This window comes from Silurus meridionalis, chromosome 8 (genome assembly GCF_014805685.1).
Source record: "Silurus meridionalis isolate SWU-2019-XX chromosome 8, ASM1480568v1, whole genome shotgun sequence".
NCBI classification, from domain to species: Eukaryota; Metazoa; Chordata; class Actinopteri; order Siluriformes; family Siluridae; genus Silurus; species Silurus meridionalis.
In genome coordinates, this window is record NC_060891.1 from 10,015,203 (window position 1) to 10,033,877 (window position 18,675).

Sequence of the window (18,675 nt, forward strand, 5' to 3'; positions counted from 1 at the left end):
AAATGTCTCACTTTTAACATTTTATATCTTATCTTTATTATATTGTGAATAAAATATAAGTTTATGAGATTTGTAAATTATTGTATTCCTTTTTATTCACAATTTGTACAGTGTCCCAACTTTTTTATAATCGGGTTTGTATTTGTATATTTAGAATTTTTGTGGGCAATATATTCGTATTGTTGCTTTTAACTCTTGTAATGTTTAGACATTGTATTAGTACATTGTCCACTCTGGCTTCGTCATCAGGAAATTTCATATCCAATGACTGGGAATAGAAGACAGCAACCCAGCTAGCTCATTTGGTAGAAAATGAGAATAAAATCCATGGCTTTGTTAATTACATAGAAGAAAGTCTTGCCAACCTACCGTTTCCTGCCATGGAAACTCTGTATAATAACAGAGTAATGAGTCAAATTATCCACTTAGTTGATATACTAAACCTTACATTTAAACCACTGGGACTTTAGTTCTAATATTACATTGATCAAAATGAAAAAGATTTAAGCATAGAATAATGGTGAATAAATAATTAAAATTAGAAAACTTGAGAGAACGTTTTTCTCCAAGTCCAAGGTTGGTTATCTCAGGTGTCACACGTCACTGCTTATGTTTTTTACACATATACTATTTTGCCTTTTTTAACCAGAATTATGCATTTTTCAAGTTTCAGTTAGTAAGCATATTTCCTGTTGTGCAGAAATGTGCAAGATTATGACAGGTTGATTGATAAAGGGATTAACTATGCTGCCATGCATTCTATATATTCTATTATCAACCACAGGGATGGCAGACAGGCGCATGAGGGCTTGATGATAGAAAGAGCAAAACAGAATTAAGTTTGGTAAATCTATGGGCAAAAGTGTGTATGACTATGACAAGACAAATCAATTTTCCACATAGTAATGAACTTTGACATTGTGCTGGCCTGACACGCTGTTGCCTTCTCTGTTTCTGTCTGTGCAACCATCTGAAGCAACAGCATGTGAATTGTTTGAATCAACTCTCATTACAGTGTGCAATACATTCAGAGATGACAGCAAAAGAAGGAGAAAAAAAATAAGAAGAGACCAACAGAACACAAACACTATAAAGAAAAAAACCACAAAATGTCATTTTGTGTTTTGTCAGCATTTAATATTGATATTTTTAGTGTCAGTCCAAATGGTGCTTGGAAAAGATTTACAAAAAGGCAAAAAGAAAGAGACAGAAAGTTGTGTGTATAGTTTTCATGTAGGATTAAACCAGTCAATTCTGCTCTTTCTTGGATGAGCATTTATGTTGAGGCCATTAATCTCCCTTTTGGAAAAAAAAACCACTGGTTACTGTTACCAACAGAGGTGGAAAGTAACGAAGTACAAATACTTTGTTACTGTACTTAAGTAGATTTTTTCTGGTATCATTAATTTACTTAATGTTTTGGACAACTTTTTACTTTCACTCATTACATTTTTACGCAAAATTTTGTACTTTCTACTTCTTACATTTTCAAAACAGGCTCATTACTTAAGTTTTAATCTATTTGATGACATGGTCAATATTTGTTCCCTTATGTCTGTGTTACCTTCTGGTTCTTCCTTTTAGTTATGCTGCCATAGCAAATCTTGACAGAGTCTCCAACTGCACAATGTCCTTAAATTTTATACAACAATAAGGACACATTATAATCCATATCCTTCTCTTCCTGTCACCCCTCTTCGCTCTCTCTTGGTCTCTCTCTCTCTTTCTCTCTCTCTGTGAAGTTAAACATGCTCCTGAGGTTTCAGCAGAGGTGGCAAAAGTACACATATCCTATATTTAAGTAGAAGTACAGATCCTCATGTTTTAAAATACTTGGGTAAAAGTTGAAGTACTGATTATCCTTATTTTACTCAAGTGAAAATAAAGAAGTCTTGGCTCGGATATGTACTTAAGTAAAAAATTAGTTATTACTTTTACCTGTTTTAGTGTCTGGTAATTGGATCTTACGTCATATTAATGATTAGATAGATAGATAGATAGATAGATAGATAGATAGATAGATAGATAGATAGATAGATAGATAGATAGATAGATAGATAGATAGATAGATAGATAGATAGATAGATAGATCGATCGATCAAACCTTATTATCATTGCATTGTACAGGTACACAGCAACAAAATGCAGTTTGGCATCTACCAGAATTGCAAAAAGTAGCAATCATGCAAATAGTGAAGATAAATACATAAATAAATGTAAATATGTAAATAAACATCAAGGCTATAACAGTGCAGAGATGTATGGACATCATTATCAACATTATTATCATCATAGATGTTCTAAGGCTATTGCATTGAAGAGTAAATGTGCAGTTAGGCAAGTCAAGTCAAGTCAAGTTTATTTGTATAGCGCTTTTCACAACAGACATTGTCTCAAAGCAGCCTTACACAAATCAACAGTGATGGTGAATGGTGTGAATTTGTCCCTGATGAGCAAGCCGTGGCGACTGTGGCAAGGAAAAACTCCCTTAGATGTTATGAGGAAGGAAACCTTGAGAGGAACCAGACTCAAAAGGGGAACCCATCCTCATCTGGGTGACATCAAGAGTTTGATCATAAATCTTTCAACAATACAGAACACTGGACAGTGAGAACTAACATGAGCACTGGAGTATAAGATTATAAGTGATGTTCTTTCTGCAGTCTTAAACAGTCTATATGGTTAGTAGCTCCGAGTTTTATGAGCTCAGCATTTGTGGTCACCACAGATCCAGCATCAGCTTCTCCATGCCAGAGCCTTTAAACACTCCAGGAGGTCCAATGTCAAAACTACACACATGTAGTGGGATCCAAATGGCACTGGAACGTCTCTAGATGGTTCGGGATGTTTGCGAGTTCGGCATCTACTTCTTCAAAGGTCCGTAATCATCACGAGGTGGGAGGTGACTGAGCTGGCCAAACCTCAGGGTGTCTCGGGATGGGGAGAGAAAGAGAAGCAGTGGAGAGGAATTAGCGTAGCTGCTGTTCATGATATTAACAGCACAAGTTGATAATGTGCATGTGATCAGATGTTCTGGAGCACAAGGTTATGATATGTGATGTGTGTTATGTGTAGGCTTTGCTAAAAAGATATGTTTTTAATCCACACTTAAACTGGGTGAGTGTGTCTGAGCCCCGAACACTGTCAGGAAGACTATTCCAGAGTTTAGGAGCTAAATGTGAAAATGCTCTACCACCTTTAGTGGACTTTGCTATTCTAGGAACTACTAGAAGCCCAGAGTTTTGAGATCTCAGGGGCGTGGCGGATTGTAGCGTGTTAAAAGACTGGAGAGATACATGGGAGCCAAACCATTTAGTGCTTTATAAGTGAGAAGTAATAGTTTGTAGGCTATTCGAAACTTAACAGGAAGCCAATGTAGGGACGATAGGATTGGGGTTATGTGATCATATTTTCTTGACCTTGTAAGAACTCTGGCTGCTGCATTCTGGACTAACTGAAGCTTGTTTATTAATGACGCAGGACATCCACCTAGTAATGCATTACAGTAGTCTATTCTCGAGGTCATGAATGCATGGACAAGCTTCTCTACATCGGATAAAGACAACAAGCAAGCTGAATAAACAAGTCTATATATATATATATATATATATATATATATATATATATATATATATATATATATATATATATATACACACAGTGGTACCTTGACCTACGAGTGCATTAATGTACGAGTTTTCTGAGCCGCTGCTAGATGGCGAAGCGAAGCCAGAAAGCAAAGATTGTGACAAAAATTAAGTAAAGAAGAAAAAGTAAAAAAATGTAAGTTTAGGGATACGTACTGTACAGTAGTGATAGTAAAAAACAAGTTTTCCCTCCTCCTCCGCTTATCGCTGTCAGGGAGCACCACCCAGCACTGCATCCGCTCGTACCCGCTGCTCTGGAGGACCTGAGGGAGGCGAAGATTTTCACCAAGCTCGATCTCCGGAGCGCATATAACCTGGTGCACATAAGGAAAGGAGACGAGTGGAAGACCGCCTTAATCACGCCCTCGGGACACTATGAGTACCGGGTCATGCCGTATGGCCTCTCCATCACTCCAGCAGTCTTCCAGGGGTTCATGAACAAGGTACTCCGGCTCTACCTCCAGAGGTTCGTCATGGTTTACATAGACGATATCCTGATCTACTCACGGAACCTGGAAGAACACCTGAGACACGTGCGGGCCGTCCTGAAGGTACTTCGTTCACACCGGTCTTTACTTGAACCTCTCAAAGTGCGAGTTCCACCGCCCAACGATCTACTTCCTAGGGTACATTATCAGTGCGGAAGCGATCCAGATGGACGAGAAGAAGGTAAGGGCGGTAAGGGAGTGGCCAGTTCTTGAGTCGGTTATGGAGCTCCAGAGTTTCCTGGGTTTGGCGAATTTCTATCGTCGTTTCATCCAGGGTTACAGCCGGATCACCGCCCCCTCACCTCGCTCCTCGGGGGTAAGGCACGAACCCTGAGGTGGACCAAGGAGGCTAAGGAGGCATTCCACGAGCTTCGCCGACGTTTCTGTAGAGCCCCTATTCTGCGTCACCCAGACCCCCGGGAGCCTTTTGTGGTCGAGGTCGACGCCTTCTCAACCGGGGTGGGGGCCACTCTCTCCCAGCGATCGGAAACCCCTCCTCAGCTCCACCCATGTGCCTTCTTCTCCCACAAGCTCTCTGCCGCTGAGCAGAACTACGAAATCGGCAACCGTGAGCTCCTGGCCATCAAGCTGGCCCTGGAAGAGTGGAGACACTGGCTGGAGGGAGATGAGCACCTATTTACAGTGATCACTGATAACAAGAACCTCCAGTACCTTTGGGAGGCACGGAGGCTCAACCCCCGACAGGCACGCTGAGCCCTCTTTTTCACCAGGTTCCGGTTTCACATCACCTACCGAGCTGGTGCACTGAACGGCAAGGCAGATGCCCTATCCCGGAACCTATTCTTCCTCCTGCTCTCTTCCTGGGGCCTATTGTCTGGGATATCGACCGTGAGATACGCACGGCGTCTCTCCACGAGGCCACGCCTGCGGGGGTGCCTGGAAGGACGTGTCTTCGTCCCAACCTCCTGCTGACACGGTCTCATCAGATCAGTCCACGAGGGACCAGGTACGGGCCACCCGGGTGAGAAGAGGATGGTCCAGCTCATCCAAGCATGATACTGCTGGCCAAGAATGACGGAGGAGGTCACACGGTACGTGCAGGTATGTCCCGCCTGTGCCATATCCAAGGTCCCGTGCCACCTGCCCGTGGGCAAGCTGATGCTGCTCCCCGTCCCTCAGCGGCCCTGGTCCCACCTGGGAATCGATTTTGTGATGGATCTGCCCCGGTTGGAAGGCCACACGTGCATCCTGGTGGTGGTGGACCGATTTTTTAAAGCCTGCCTGTTCCATCACGTCTTCCGGAACTTCAGACTCCCAAAAAAAGATCGTCTCAGACCAGGGCCCTCAGTTCACGTCTCGGGTCTGAAAGCGTTCTTCAAACTCTTGGGGGTGACAGTAAACCTGACGTTGGAATACCACCCGCAGTCAAATGGCCAGGTTGAGCGAAAGGTTACTTGAGGACCTACTGTGGCCAGGATCAAGGGGAATGGAGTCGGTTTCTGCCATGGGCCGAGTATGCGCAGAACTCGCTCCGCCAGGACACTACAGGACTCACCCCGTTCCAGTGCGTGCTGGGGTTCCCCTGGTCGGACGAACCAAGCAACGTGCCTGCAGTGAAGTCCTGGTTCTGGGAGAGCAGCAGAGTTTGGGAGTCGACACACACCCAGCTCCGTCGGGCCCTCCGCAACACGGTGACGCACGGCGGCTGGACACGCCGCATTCCGTCCCGGGGACCTAGTGTGGCTGTCGACCAATGACCTGGAGCTGAAGCTGCCCTGCCGCAAACTGAGCCCCCGGTTCATTGGGCCCTTCAGAATCACCGACCAGGTCAACGACGTGTTCTACCGGCTAGAACTGCAGCCGAGGTACCGTATCCACCCTACCTTCCATGTGTCCTTGCTTAAACCTTGTGCCTCTCCTGTCTATATATATATATATATATATATATACACACACACACACACACACACACACACACACATTATTGTACAGAGGTTGTCAAACAAAATTAAAATATTTAATCGCAACTAAATCACACATTTGTATCCGCCGGCGCCCAAACGTGCTTTTTTTTCAGATGCCAGCAAAAAGAGCTTAAACTGCTCTGTCAAATTTGATCAAACATGTCAAAGTAATACATCATTTAAATCTGTAAAGGGTCTACTTTCATTTGTGTATGCTCACTATATAAACAAAATGTTGTATTTTTTTTAAATGAATAAAACAGTCATGGTTCTCCATCAGTCGCCTTTGTCTGCGTCATTTTAGTTTAGGAACACGTCATCAAAAGCGCTGAAACTCGGCCAATAGCTGACACACGGAAATAAAAAATATATCTTTAGACAGCTTAAAGTGTGTAGTTTTAGAATAAGTGAAATAAAAAAACATATGTTTTCAATTAATATAAATCATGTGATGAATATTTGCACATTACGTACCTGGTGTGTCTGAGTAAAACCAGGTTGTGTCAAGGGAATCGGTTGTTGGGCATACATTTGTGAACCACAGTACACTTGCACAGTCATAGGAACATACGCAGGAGTTAAGGAAGTTGACATAATGCCACAGTTTAAATGTAAAGTGTGCTGTTGATCATTGTAAGTTTTGTTCACATTAACTGGGTCTGTTTTTTAAAAAAAACTGGTTTCCATCAAGACAGTAGTTACTGCTGGGAGAAATGAGTCAGGTGGTGATGAGTACATGGCATTTGGTACAATCATGGCATGAGGACTGAGGAGCCAGAATCCCTATTGGATGGCCAGTCAAATTAGCTTGGGGTGTAACAACCTTTGATTCAGAAAATTTCAGACCATCTGGAGAAAAGTACATATAGGGATAATAAGGAATGTTGGCTTTAGGTGGCATTGACGATGTTTGGGGTGGGTGTGGGTCATATGGGAAAGGGTCAGTTGTCATTCTGCTACCCATATTTGGTGAAGCATGACTGTTAGTGACCTGGTCATTCATGTTAGCATGGAATTGGCCATTCGACAAATTAGGCTGGTGCAGACATATGCATGGTGGTTGGAAGTTTACTAGGGGCATTATCTGGGGCTTGTGGATGAGCTGAGGGCTGATGTTCATAGGCTTTGGGACAGTTGCCCGACTGCTGCCAGTGAGGCACATTCTTTCATTGAACTGCTAACTGCGATGACTTAGGCCTGATGGACTGTTCAAGGTTAACTTCTGCCTGGGACTCAATCCCTAGAGTCAAACTGACAGGCATGCCTATTTGATTCTCTTGGATGTCTTGCGCTACTGGTAAACCATGTGGTGGCCTGAGCAGAACAGTGTGGATGTAGTGTACAATCATATATATATATATATATATATATATATATATATATATATATATATATATATATATATATATATATGTGTTTGCAAAATTGTAATTAAAGTGTATAATGTTTGTTTTTTCTATTCAAAAATAACTATTGACAATAAGGTCAAATAGTTGGAAAAAACAATGAAATACAATTACCCATTTAAAGAGACTTAACTATATCCAAATACTATTTAAATACAGGACTTTTTTTTCTTACTAATTATCTGGAAAGCTTACTTCCATTGACATAGAAAACCAACAATCCAGGTCACGGCACCAAAGATGTAACCCTCTTCCTCAGTGTGCTACACGATTGTCTCTGTGTTGTGTTTGTATGAAGGACAACAGAGGAGTACACCACGATTGTTGAGTCAAACAGAGCAGCTTTCTTTAATTAGGCTTCATTTCCAACTCAGTCACTTTTACAGCAGAACCAACACTGCTACAGCCTTTTTACAAAGGTAATAGAACTCAGTTCATTACAACTTTCAATATAATTACATATACATATACATACATACATACATACATACATGCATTCATAACAAATTAAAGTTAAACTAAATATGGGTGTGGCTACAGCTTAATAGTAAGTCATGGTTCACAAATTCACTGAAAAACAAAATTAAACTACTGCATATTACAAAGTCAAATGTTGGCTGTATCCAAAAAACAAAAAACAAAAAAAAAACGTAAAATACACCATTTAACCTCAAACACAACATGACATTACATACATTATACTGCACCACATGGAACACAGAAAACAAATATAACACAGCAAAAAATATATAAAACCATCTATCAAAAATCATTTCACATACATATTATTAAACCCTTTTCAAAACAATATATTTCTTTCAATAACATGGATGGCTAATATAATTGGATGCAACAGAGAAAAGAGTCCATTGTTGGGGTGGCTGAGGTACTTCACAATCTTGCTGGCTCTGGTCCGGCACTGCTTGCTGTAGATGTCCTGCAGGTCAGGGAGCTCGATGCAGATGGTATGCTCAACTGACCGCACCACCCTCTGGAGGGCTCGCTTGTCCTGTATGATGCTGTTCCCTAACGAGAAAGTAATGCTACCCATCAGAACGCTATTAATGGTGCAGGTGTACAAAGTTATTTGCACCTGTGAAGGTAGTTTAATTGAACGTGAGTGAAAGAGTGTAGTAATTTCTTCAGCTTTTACCAGAATCTGTACTGCTTGAGTAAAGGATGTGTTTACTTTTGCCATCTCTGACAGGGTAATGCTTGTAAATTAGTTCAGAAATAAAAGTCACGCATCCACAGAGATTATTCTTGCCACAGTAGCCTGTTGTTCATCGGGGATAAACAAATTACAAGGAACACGCTTATAGGCAATACATTTACACATTCTTTTATACAACCTTATAACTGTTTTAGCTGTGTAAAGCTGCATTAAAACAGTGTTCACTGTAAAAAGTGCTATACAAATAAAGATAAATTTAATTGAATCAACATATTGCAGCACCAATGTAAATCATGATGGACTTAATAATGATAAATCAAGTTCAATATCGTTACATGTTTTTAGGGCTTTTACAAGCCTAATGGGCAAACATGTTTTGTCTCTGGTGTGTCATCTATTATGTGCCCCGAATATGTATACAGGTGAGTGTGTAAACAATATAAATTGCATTGCCACTGCTTTTCCAAGTACAAAATTCTATTTATTTTTATTTATTATTTACAGTAATCACATTAGAGTTTGAGTTATGTTCTGCATGTGGTAGTAAATTGTTTTTTTTTATTATTTAATGGACAAGGTTACAATTAAACATTTTAAATAAATAAATGTATGAATAAATAGAGAGCCTCTCTTTCCAGTGCATCACTTTAAAAATAAGTAAATAAATAACTTATTTGCAGATTAGTTATGCAATCAGGTAGTCAGTATTTTATAAAAGAGGGGATTTATCTAAATAAATACATTTGTATAACTGGGTTTTGAAATGCTCTTGTTCTGACATCAATCAGATTCAGATGTCAGCATAACTGGCACACTTTTCATCTCCTCGCAGATTATTCATTTGGCATGATCATGTTTTTACGAATCTCAGACATTTCATATAATGCCTGAACTTTAAAAGCCTCATGGCTGGATTTGCACTAGCTCCTTTCGCGTTGATTATTTTTATCTCTCTCTGTGGTGTAGATTGCAAATAAAATGTTTTAAATGAATTTGCCCACCTTTCTTTAATACTACTGGACAGGAAAATGGCATATTTATTGCGGGCTTGCTTGAAGATTGGTTTCTCCAGTCTCTACTGCTGGCTACATGCCTAGTCTGCACAAAACTAATTAGATTGGCTCCCTGCCTTCAGTTTATCAACAAGAAAAAAAATGTGCCAGGGTCTGTTGACTCCAGTCTCCAGAACTGAAGCCAAAATTGCAAACATGATTAGGCTAAATAGGACAAGCAGAACAGGACAAACTGCACAGGAACATAACAGGTTAAATTTAGCAGACTGTTTCATTATAATCAATTGGGCTAAAAGATTTTACAATTATTAGGGTTGTGTTTCAAGTAATATTAGAGGGATAGTCCATCCTGACACAAAAATTCGTCATTATGACTCATTAATTCAGCTATGAATATGAATCACTATCAATGACAAACGTATTACCTACAGCAACTAGCTGGGATTATATAATTAATTGAAAACTAGAGTTAATTTAGCCAGCACTTGTCCTTATTTTCCACATAATTTTCCTTATTTTCATATTTCAATTTTCTTTTACGAAACATGGCCTGAAGCACTCAGCATGCTTGACTCCTTAGAAGAGGCAGGAAGTGTTAGCAATGAAGTCTGTTGGAAGTGCAGTTCTGAAACAGTTTTTTATACTCGTCACTTCTCTGTACACCTTCAACTCAACAAAGGTACATTTATACTTCTTTCACAGATAAGTCTCTCACTCTTCCACTCCTGCCAGATTCAAAACATCAGAAACAGTAGAAATCCATCCATAAATAATATTTGCAAACCAAGTATAAGTAAACGCTATATAGATAAGTATAATTCACAGCTATTTGTAAATTATAAAATTTTTATGCATTAATTACAGTCCAAATCCATCAAAGTTTGTAAGTCGCTCAGTAACTTCATGGATCTCTAGGCTGTTGATGTTAAACCAAAACCAGCCACACACAATGGTCTCCAAATGGAAAGAACTCCATCCAGAGTGTCAGGATGAATCGTGCAGATCTGAAGAGAAGACTGGTCATTTGTACTTCAGGAGCATGTCTAACTTGAAAGAGAGAGAGAGCGAGAGCGAGAGCGAGAGAGAGAGAGAGAGAGAAGCAAAATGGAAAGAAAAATAAGGATTATTAGGTATCCTTATTGTTACATAAAATTTCAAGACACTGGACAGTGTGATCAGGTTGAAAGTAGGTACTTCAGCAAGACTGGTTACAAAACCAGAGCAGAGCAGAACAGGGGTCAGGAACAGAATCAGGATCAGGAACAGGTATCCAGAGCAGGCAGGGTGGCAAGAAATAATCTTAGGGACTTTAGAAAGCCGGTGAGATTATCTGTCCCCGAGCTAAAGTGTTTGGTGTCCTTAAATACCGGGAGGCATGGGAAAACCCCAAGATGGTCACAGACCCAGAAGTGCGCGCTGCGAAACTGGAAGTACACACCGTCTGCCCGGAAGATTCTGACAGTACAGAGTAAAGAGGTGATCTTGGCAGGTCGGAAGAAAAGGGCAAAGTCACCAGTCAGGCAGGAAGGCTGAGGTTGGGAAGCCTCTCCAGCGAAGCTCAGGGGCCAGAGGGACAGCCATTTCAGGAGGTTATTTAGAACCAGCTGGTTTACCATAGATTGTTCAAATACTCAGTTCTCTGCTGGGAGCTAAGCTTTAGAATGTTGACCATCTTGTTTGGGTCCCTGAACTGCGGGTCCATCTTTTGGCCAGATTATTCTGTTAGGAATCTCTTGTGGGTGAATAGGTGAGTGAGGACCTAAATGCAGGATGCACACAGGGGTACAGAAAAAACAGGCAAGAAATAATCCCAGTGACTTTTTGAAAGCCGGTGAGACGATCTGGCCCCAAGCACCTAAATACCGGGAGGCGCAGGAAAAATGCCAAGATGGCCGTCGACTTGGAAGTGAGTGCGGCGAAACTGGAAGTGCACACCTTATCAAGTCAAGTCAAGTCAAGTTTATTTTTATAGCGCTTTTCACAACAGACATTGTCTCAAAGCACCGTATGCACGGAAGATCCTGAAACCTAGACCTGAAAACTGAGACTGTACCTGAGCCCTAGAGGGCTATTTCACAACTGTGGTACTTTGTAAGAGAAAGCTCTGCCCCTGAAGTAGTCTTTATTGAATAAATTAAATCTTTAGTTCTTCTTTCGGCTGCTCCTATTAGGGGTCGCCACAGCGGATCATCCGTCTCCATACCACCCTGTCCTCTACATCTGCCTCTTTCACACCAACTACCTGCATGTCTTCCCTCACCACATCCATGAACCTCCTCCTTAGCCTTCCTCTTTTCCTCCTACCGGGTGGCTCCATCCTCAGCATTCTTCTACCAATATAATTCATGTCCCTCCTTTGCACATGTCCAAACCATCTCAATCTCGCCTCCCTCACCTTGTCACCAAAACATCCTACATGCGCTGTCCCTCTAATAAACTCATTTCTAATCTTATCCATCCTCATCACTCCCAACGAAAACCATAACATTTTCAGCTCTGCTACCTCCAGCTCCATCTCCTGTCTCCTCAATGCCACTGTCTCTAATCCATACAACATCGCAGGTCTCACCACAGTCCTATAAACTTTCCCTTTCATTCTTGCAGATACCCTACTATCACAAATCACTCCTGTCACTCTTCTCCACCCACTCCACCCTGCCTGCACTCTTTTATTTACTTCTCTAACACACTCTCCATTACTTTGCACTGTTGACCCCAGGTACCTGAACTCCTCCACCTTTTCCAGCTCTTCTCCCTGCAACCGCATCACTCCACTGCCCTCTCTCTCATTCACACACATGTACTCTGTCTTACTCCTACTGACTTTCATTCCCCTTCTCTCCAACGAATATCTCCACCACTCCACTCCAGGCTCTTCTCAACCTGCTCCCTACTCTCACCACAAATCACAATATCATCTGCAAACATCATAGTCAGGAGACTCCTGTCTGACCTCGTCCGTCAACCTGTCCATCACCACTGCAAACAGGAAAGGGCTCAGGGCCGATCCTTGATGCAGTCCTCATACATGTCCTGCACCACCCTCACATACTTCTCTGACACACCTGACTTCCTCATACAATACCACAACTCCTCTCTTGGCACTCTGTCGACGCTTTCTCTAAATCCACAAATACACAATGCAATTCCTTCTGTCCTTCTCTATACTTATCCATCAACATCCTCAAAGCAAATAAGGCATCTGTGGTGCTCTTCCTCGGCATGAAACCATACTGTTGCTCACAGATGGTCACCTCTTCTCTCAGCCTGGCTTCCACTTCTCTTTCCCATAACTTCATGGTGTGACTGATCAACTTAATTCCCCTGTAGTTACTGCAAGACTGCACATCGCCTTTATGCTTAAAGATCGGTACCAGCACACTTCTTCTCCATTCCTCAGGCATCTTCTCACCTTCCAAAATCCTGTTAAACAACCTGGTCAAAAACTCCACTGCCATCTCTCCTAAACATCTCCACGCTTCTACCGGTATGTCATCTGGTCCAACCGACTTTCCACTCTTCATCCTCTTAATCGCTGCTCTCACTTCCTCCTTACTAATCCTATCTACATCCTGCTTCACCAACTCCACATCGTCCAAACTTCTCTCTCTCTGATTTTCCTCATTCATCAGCTGCTCAAAATACTCCCTCCACCTTCTCAACACACTCTCCTCACTAGTCAACACATTTCCCTCTCCATCCTTTACTGCTCTAACTTGCAGTACATCCTTCCCAGCTCGGTCCCTCTGCCTGGCCAATCGGTATAAATCCTTTTCTCCTTCCTTAGTGTCCAACCTCTCATACAGCTCCTCATATGCCTTATCCTTGGCTTTCGCCACATCCCTCTTTACCTGCTTCCGCATCTCCTTGTACTCCTGCCTCTTTTCTCATCACTCTGTCTATCCCACTTCTGTTTTGCCAACCTCTTTCTCCTTATGCTCTCCTGCACTTCCTCATTCCACCACCATGTCTCCTTGTCTTGCTTTCTATTTCCAGATGTCACACCAAGTACTTTTCTAGCTGCCTCCCTCATCACTCCTGCAGTAGTTGCCCAATCATCCAACACCTCTTCAACACCACCGAGCCTCTGTCTGACCTCTTCCCTGAACCTCACACTACACTCTTCCTCCTTAAGTTTCCACCATCTTATTCTTCTTTCAGTCCTCACTCTCCTCCTCTTCTTCTTCACCTCCAAAACCATCCTACAGACCACCATCCGATGCTGTCTAGCTACACTGTCCCCTGCCAACACCTTACAGTCTCCAATCTCCTTCAGGTTGCATCTCCTGCATAGCACATAGTCCACCTGTGTGCACCTTCCTCCACTCTTATCGTCACCCTATGATCCTCCTTCTTCTTAAAATAAGTGTTCACCACTGCCATTTCCATCCTTTTAGCAAAATCTACCACCATTTGCCCTTCCACATTCCTCTCCTTAAAACCATACCTACCCATCACCTCCTCATCACCTCTGTTCCCTTCACCTACATGCCCATTAAAGTCTGCCCCAATCACCAATCGTTCTTTCCTAGGTACACCATCTACCACTTCATCTAATTCACTCCAGAATCTTTCCTTCTCCTCCATCTCACAGCCAACTTGTGGAGCATAGGCACTGATGACATTTATCATCATCCTTCAACTTCCACCTTCACGATCATCACCCTATCAGAAACTCTCTTCACCTCCACTACACTCTTACTGTACTCTTCCTTCAGAATCACCCCTACACCATTTCTCTTTCCATCCACACCATGATAAAACAGTTTAAATCCACCTCCAATGTTCCTGGCCTTACTCCCTTTCCACTTGGTCTCCTGAACACACAGCATATCTACCTTTCTTCTCTCCATCATATCAGCTATCTCTCTCCCTTTACCCGTCATAGTACCAACATTTAAAGTACCAACCCGAACCTCCACTCTCCTACACTGCTCCTTTCCTGCCGTCTCTGTAGGCGTCTTCCTCCTCTCCTTCTCCTCCTTGACCAACAGTAGCCCAATTTCCACGGTACCCTGTCGGCTAACGATACCTGTGGCGGTCGTTGTTAACCCGGGCCTCAACCGATCCGGTATGAAATTCTCATTTGTGATCCGCATATTTGATTTGGCACATGTTTTTACGCTGGATGCCCTTCCTAACGCAACCCTCCCCATTTACCCGGGCTTGGGACCGGCACTAAGAGTGCACTGGCTTGTGCATCCATAATGGCTGGGTTCATGGTGGATCATAATTGAACAAATGTTTGCTCAGATACAATGATGTGAGATATGTCAGAAGTACTAATTTGTAAACAATTTGAGATTTAATTGGGAGTCTGAATAGTAGACTGAATAAGACAGGAATGATGTAGTCATATTTTTAGGGTTCTGATAGGAGCTCTTACTGCTGCATTTTGGTCTAACCTAAGCTTATTTATGCACTTAATAGAACATTCAAACAGTAAAACTTTACAATAGTCTAATTTAGTTGTAACAAAAGCATGAACAATTATTTTTCTGCATCCTGTAACATCATATTTCTTATTTTAGCAATATTTCTAAGAAGTATATCCTGGTAACGTTATTATCCACATGAGCTTTAAAGGAAAGACCAAAGTCAATAATCACACCAAGGTCTTTGACTGCTGTACACACAGACAAAAAGACTATCCAGAGATGCTACCTAATAAGAAAGTATACTTCTAGCTGCATGTGGTTCTAGTAAAAGTACTTCCACCTTATCAGAATTTTGCAGGAATATCTTAACAAGCATCCACTGTGTATAATATTTTTACACATTCCTCAGAACGTTAAGCAAATGTGTCTCATCTGTTTGTCAGCATAGCAATGGATGTTAATACCAGGTTTACTATTCAGTGGTAACATACAGTATATAAAGAAAAAACTTTCTTGCAAAACTTTCCCTCAGTGAGTGTTGAGAACTCACCATCTACATCAACAAACTAAAAACAATCAATCAGATAAGATCTGAGCCAGGAGAGAGCTGTTCCATTTGTGGCGCGAGGGGTGTGGTGTGGGGTGGCCTAGAGGCGAGAGCCGAACGGCTCGTCACACCCAAGCTCAACTTTATATACTAACCAAGTCGACTACGCCACCTGGGAGGGTTATACCCAGGAAATAGAAGTAAACCCCAGAGTTTATTAAGTCACACAAGTTCGATTCCCTTATTATTGAGTGTAGGCAGGAAACGTGGGCATCGTATAAAACAATACAGAGTTTATTGAAAACTTAGCTTTAAAATATAAAAACAAAAAGAAAATGTTCTCGCTGGTGAATATGGTCCGGTGACAATTACACAAATAACAAAAAAATAAACAATCGGACACAAAATATTAAACAATAAATTTACACAACTTCCAAATGAACAAAACAACATAAAATCATTACATACAGGGCTGGAGTTACCCACCGGAGTGATCAGCACTAATTATCAAAAAGCACACTTCCACACACACACACCTCACCGTGAACTCAAAACACCCACGCATACACGTCAAAAGTGTCGTACGGCAAATGTAGAAATAGCACCACCAAAGACCTTTCACCCGTGGGACCCCAGCTCCTGAAAGAAACCAAAAGCAAAATAAATCTCAGACAGAAATAAAGGAAACAGCGAATTAAGGTCACAATTCCACCGTAATATGATGGATAGTCACCAAGCACAATATGATTCACCATATACACCGCTTAAACGAAAACCAATGAAAAACTTGATTAAAAGTTTGAGGGAAGCAAAACCCAAAAGGAGTGGCCGCGTCGTCCTCAAGCCAGCCCCGATACTTGCACGTTGCTCGACCCCACAGTAGACCAGACAATACCGGTTAAAACAAATCACAAAAGCCAAACGGCAGCAGCAGAATTCCCCTTTTAAATAGTTGTAAGCCAAGGTTGTTCACTCGGCACGCAGTGAGGGACAAGTCGAATCGCAGCAATAATCACTCAGGACGAAAAAAAGGAGGATCCAAATGCAAACAATGATACAGGATATAAATGATACGAGTAATTGCACAACTACATGCTGTAATTCCCCCTAACAAACCGAAACAACTTACCAAACGCGGATAGATAAGTTCCTGAGAATCAATGCACCGCTCAGGATACGCAGCCTTCAAATAACCTGCTGTTAAACTGAAGTTCAAGGACTGCACATTACTCACGCCACCTGACACGCGTTAAAGCTAAACATTGCTAAACAACTTCCTCATACCTGCAGGGAGGGCAGTAAACAGATCCAAACCAGCATCCAACAGGGACACACTGAAAAGACAGGCTAAGGATACACAAACGAGCCATTAGTGCAACGAGCAAAGAAAAACTAATTAGCCGACGCTACATACTAACAGCACATACCTGAAATCACTATAGCAGCCGGAAAAGGGGAGGATACGGACGTGACGCCTGCCAGGCTCAAACCACCCCGCTCTAAATAGTGCCTGCTCGCTACTGATTGGTGGTCAGGAGTGTCAATCACCACCTGTACCTTATTCATTCGGTCACACATTTAATCCTAACAACATCTGGTCTAGCAAGGAGAATACTATGATCAATGGTGTCAAAAGCTGCTTCAGAGATCAAGCAGCACACGCAACAAAACACGATGCCATTTACATTCTAATTTCTGGGTGGCCTGTTTTAAGGTGTGATAAATAATAATTATTAGAAATGACAGGCTTGATTTGTTTTTGGAATCTATGTTTATTATGTTGCTGTGAAGAACATTGGTGTCAGCCTTTGCGTCACGCACGTCCACGTCACAACATTATCTTTCGTGATCTTCTGCATTGCTCTGTTTTGTCGGTAACTGGATTATTGGAGTTTGTTTTTAGGATTCTGATTCTGCCTGCTGTGCATTGCTCTGTTTATCAGTGTCTTAGTGCTCATCAGTGTCAGTGTCTTTTGGGCCCTGTTTTTGTCTGCCCTATACCACTTTCAGTTTTTGTCTCTTGCTACTGCTCTCATGTAGCCTGGCCACAGGCCACCAATCTTTTAACTTTAATCTGACTGTCATAAAAAAATTAACTTATCACATTATTGGTTGTTTTGTCTTTTTTTTTTATAGATTATAATAAGCATTTCATCTTTTCAATTAATCATTCATTATGCATCTAAAGTCACTGGATTGGAGTCTTGTGCTAGCTAACTGCACATACTCACAGACACAGACTCACCAGTCTGAATTTTAGTCAGAGGATATACTGTAAAGTAATATATTAAGTAGGCTGCTCACACAACTTCACCAATGCTCCGGTGGTGTTCCATGCGCTTGTCAATGATGCAATATGGCATCAATTTTATCGATTTGTCGCCATCTATTTAGACATCTTGATTTTCTCTCACTCCCTGAAGGAACACACTATGTGCAGTATGTGCAATGGCACCTGCTTCAGAAGCAGCTGTAAATAAAATCTGAAAAGTGTAAATTACATGTTCCCAGCACTACCTTCTTGTGGTTCATTCTCTTGGCTAGTAGTGTACAGATGGACCCTGCCGGGATCAAGGCTGTTAAGGATTGGCCACACCCTAAAACTTGCAAGCAGCTCCAACAATCTGCTTACTTCCACCCATCAGGCTTTCTCCTGGAACCCTGAGGTCGAACAGGCTTTCCAGAAACTCAAGACACTTTTTATGTCTGCTCTGGTCCTGGCTCTACCAGACCAGCCATGTCAGTCCATTGAGGTGGTTAACGCTTTGGACAAAGGAGTGGAAGCTTTCCTGTCCCAAAGAGGGGTCAAGGACAGTAGACTACACCTGTGTGTCTTATTTTCCCATTGGATTGGTTTTGCCAAGCAAAACTATGCCATTTGCATTTGGGTGCTCTGGCAGTCAAGCTGACCCAGAACATTATCTGCCTCTATGGTTTCCCAAAAAACATAGTTTCAGATGGCAGTCTTCTCCATCCCTTGCTCCTAACCCTCCTGTGTCTGTGTTTGGATGGGTCCTGCAAAACTAATATAAGCTGTAGTATGTGTGCTGCAATGGCTGGTAGAGATTGTTGTGTCTGTTGACATCAGCTCAGGCAG

At 41.9% G+C, this 18,675-nt stretch overlaps 1 long non-coding RNA gene across 2 annotated transcripts; it reads right to left on the minus strand.

Annotated features, from left to right (window-relative positions):
* Positions 1 to 15,851: 15,851 nt before the first annotated feature.
* On the minus strand, positions 15,852 to 17,038 carry LOC124390273. 2 transcript variants are annotated; one of them, XR_006926712.1, is made up of 3 exons: positions 17,006 to 17,038; positions 16,708 to 16,925; positions 15,852 to 16,217 (listed from the first exon to the last, which is right to left on the minus strand). It is a non-coding gene; the product is annotated as an uncharacterized LOC124390273 (long non-coding RNA). The 2 variants fall into 2 exon arrangements; XR_006926713.1 differs by having other exon boundaries at positions 16,708 to 17,038.
* Positions 17,039 to 18,675: the final 1,637 nt, after the last annotated feature.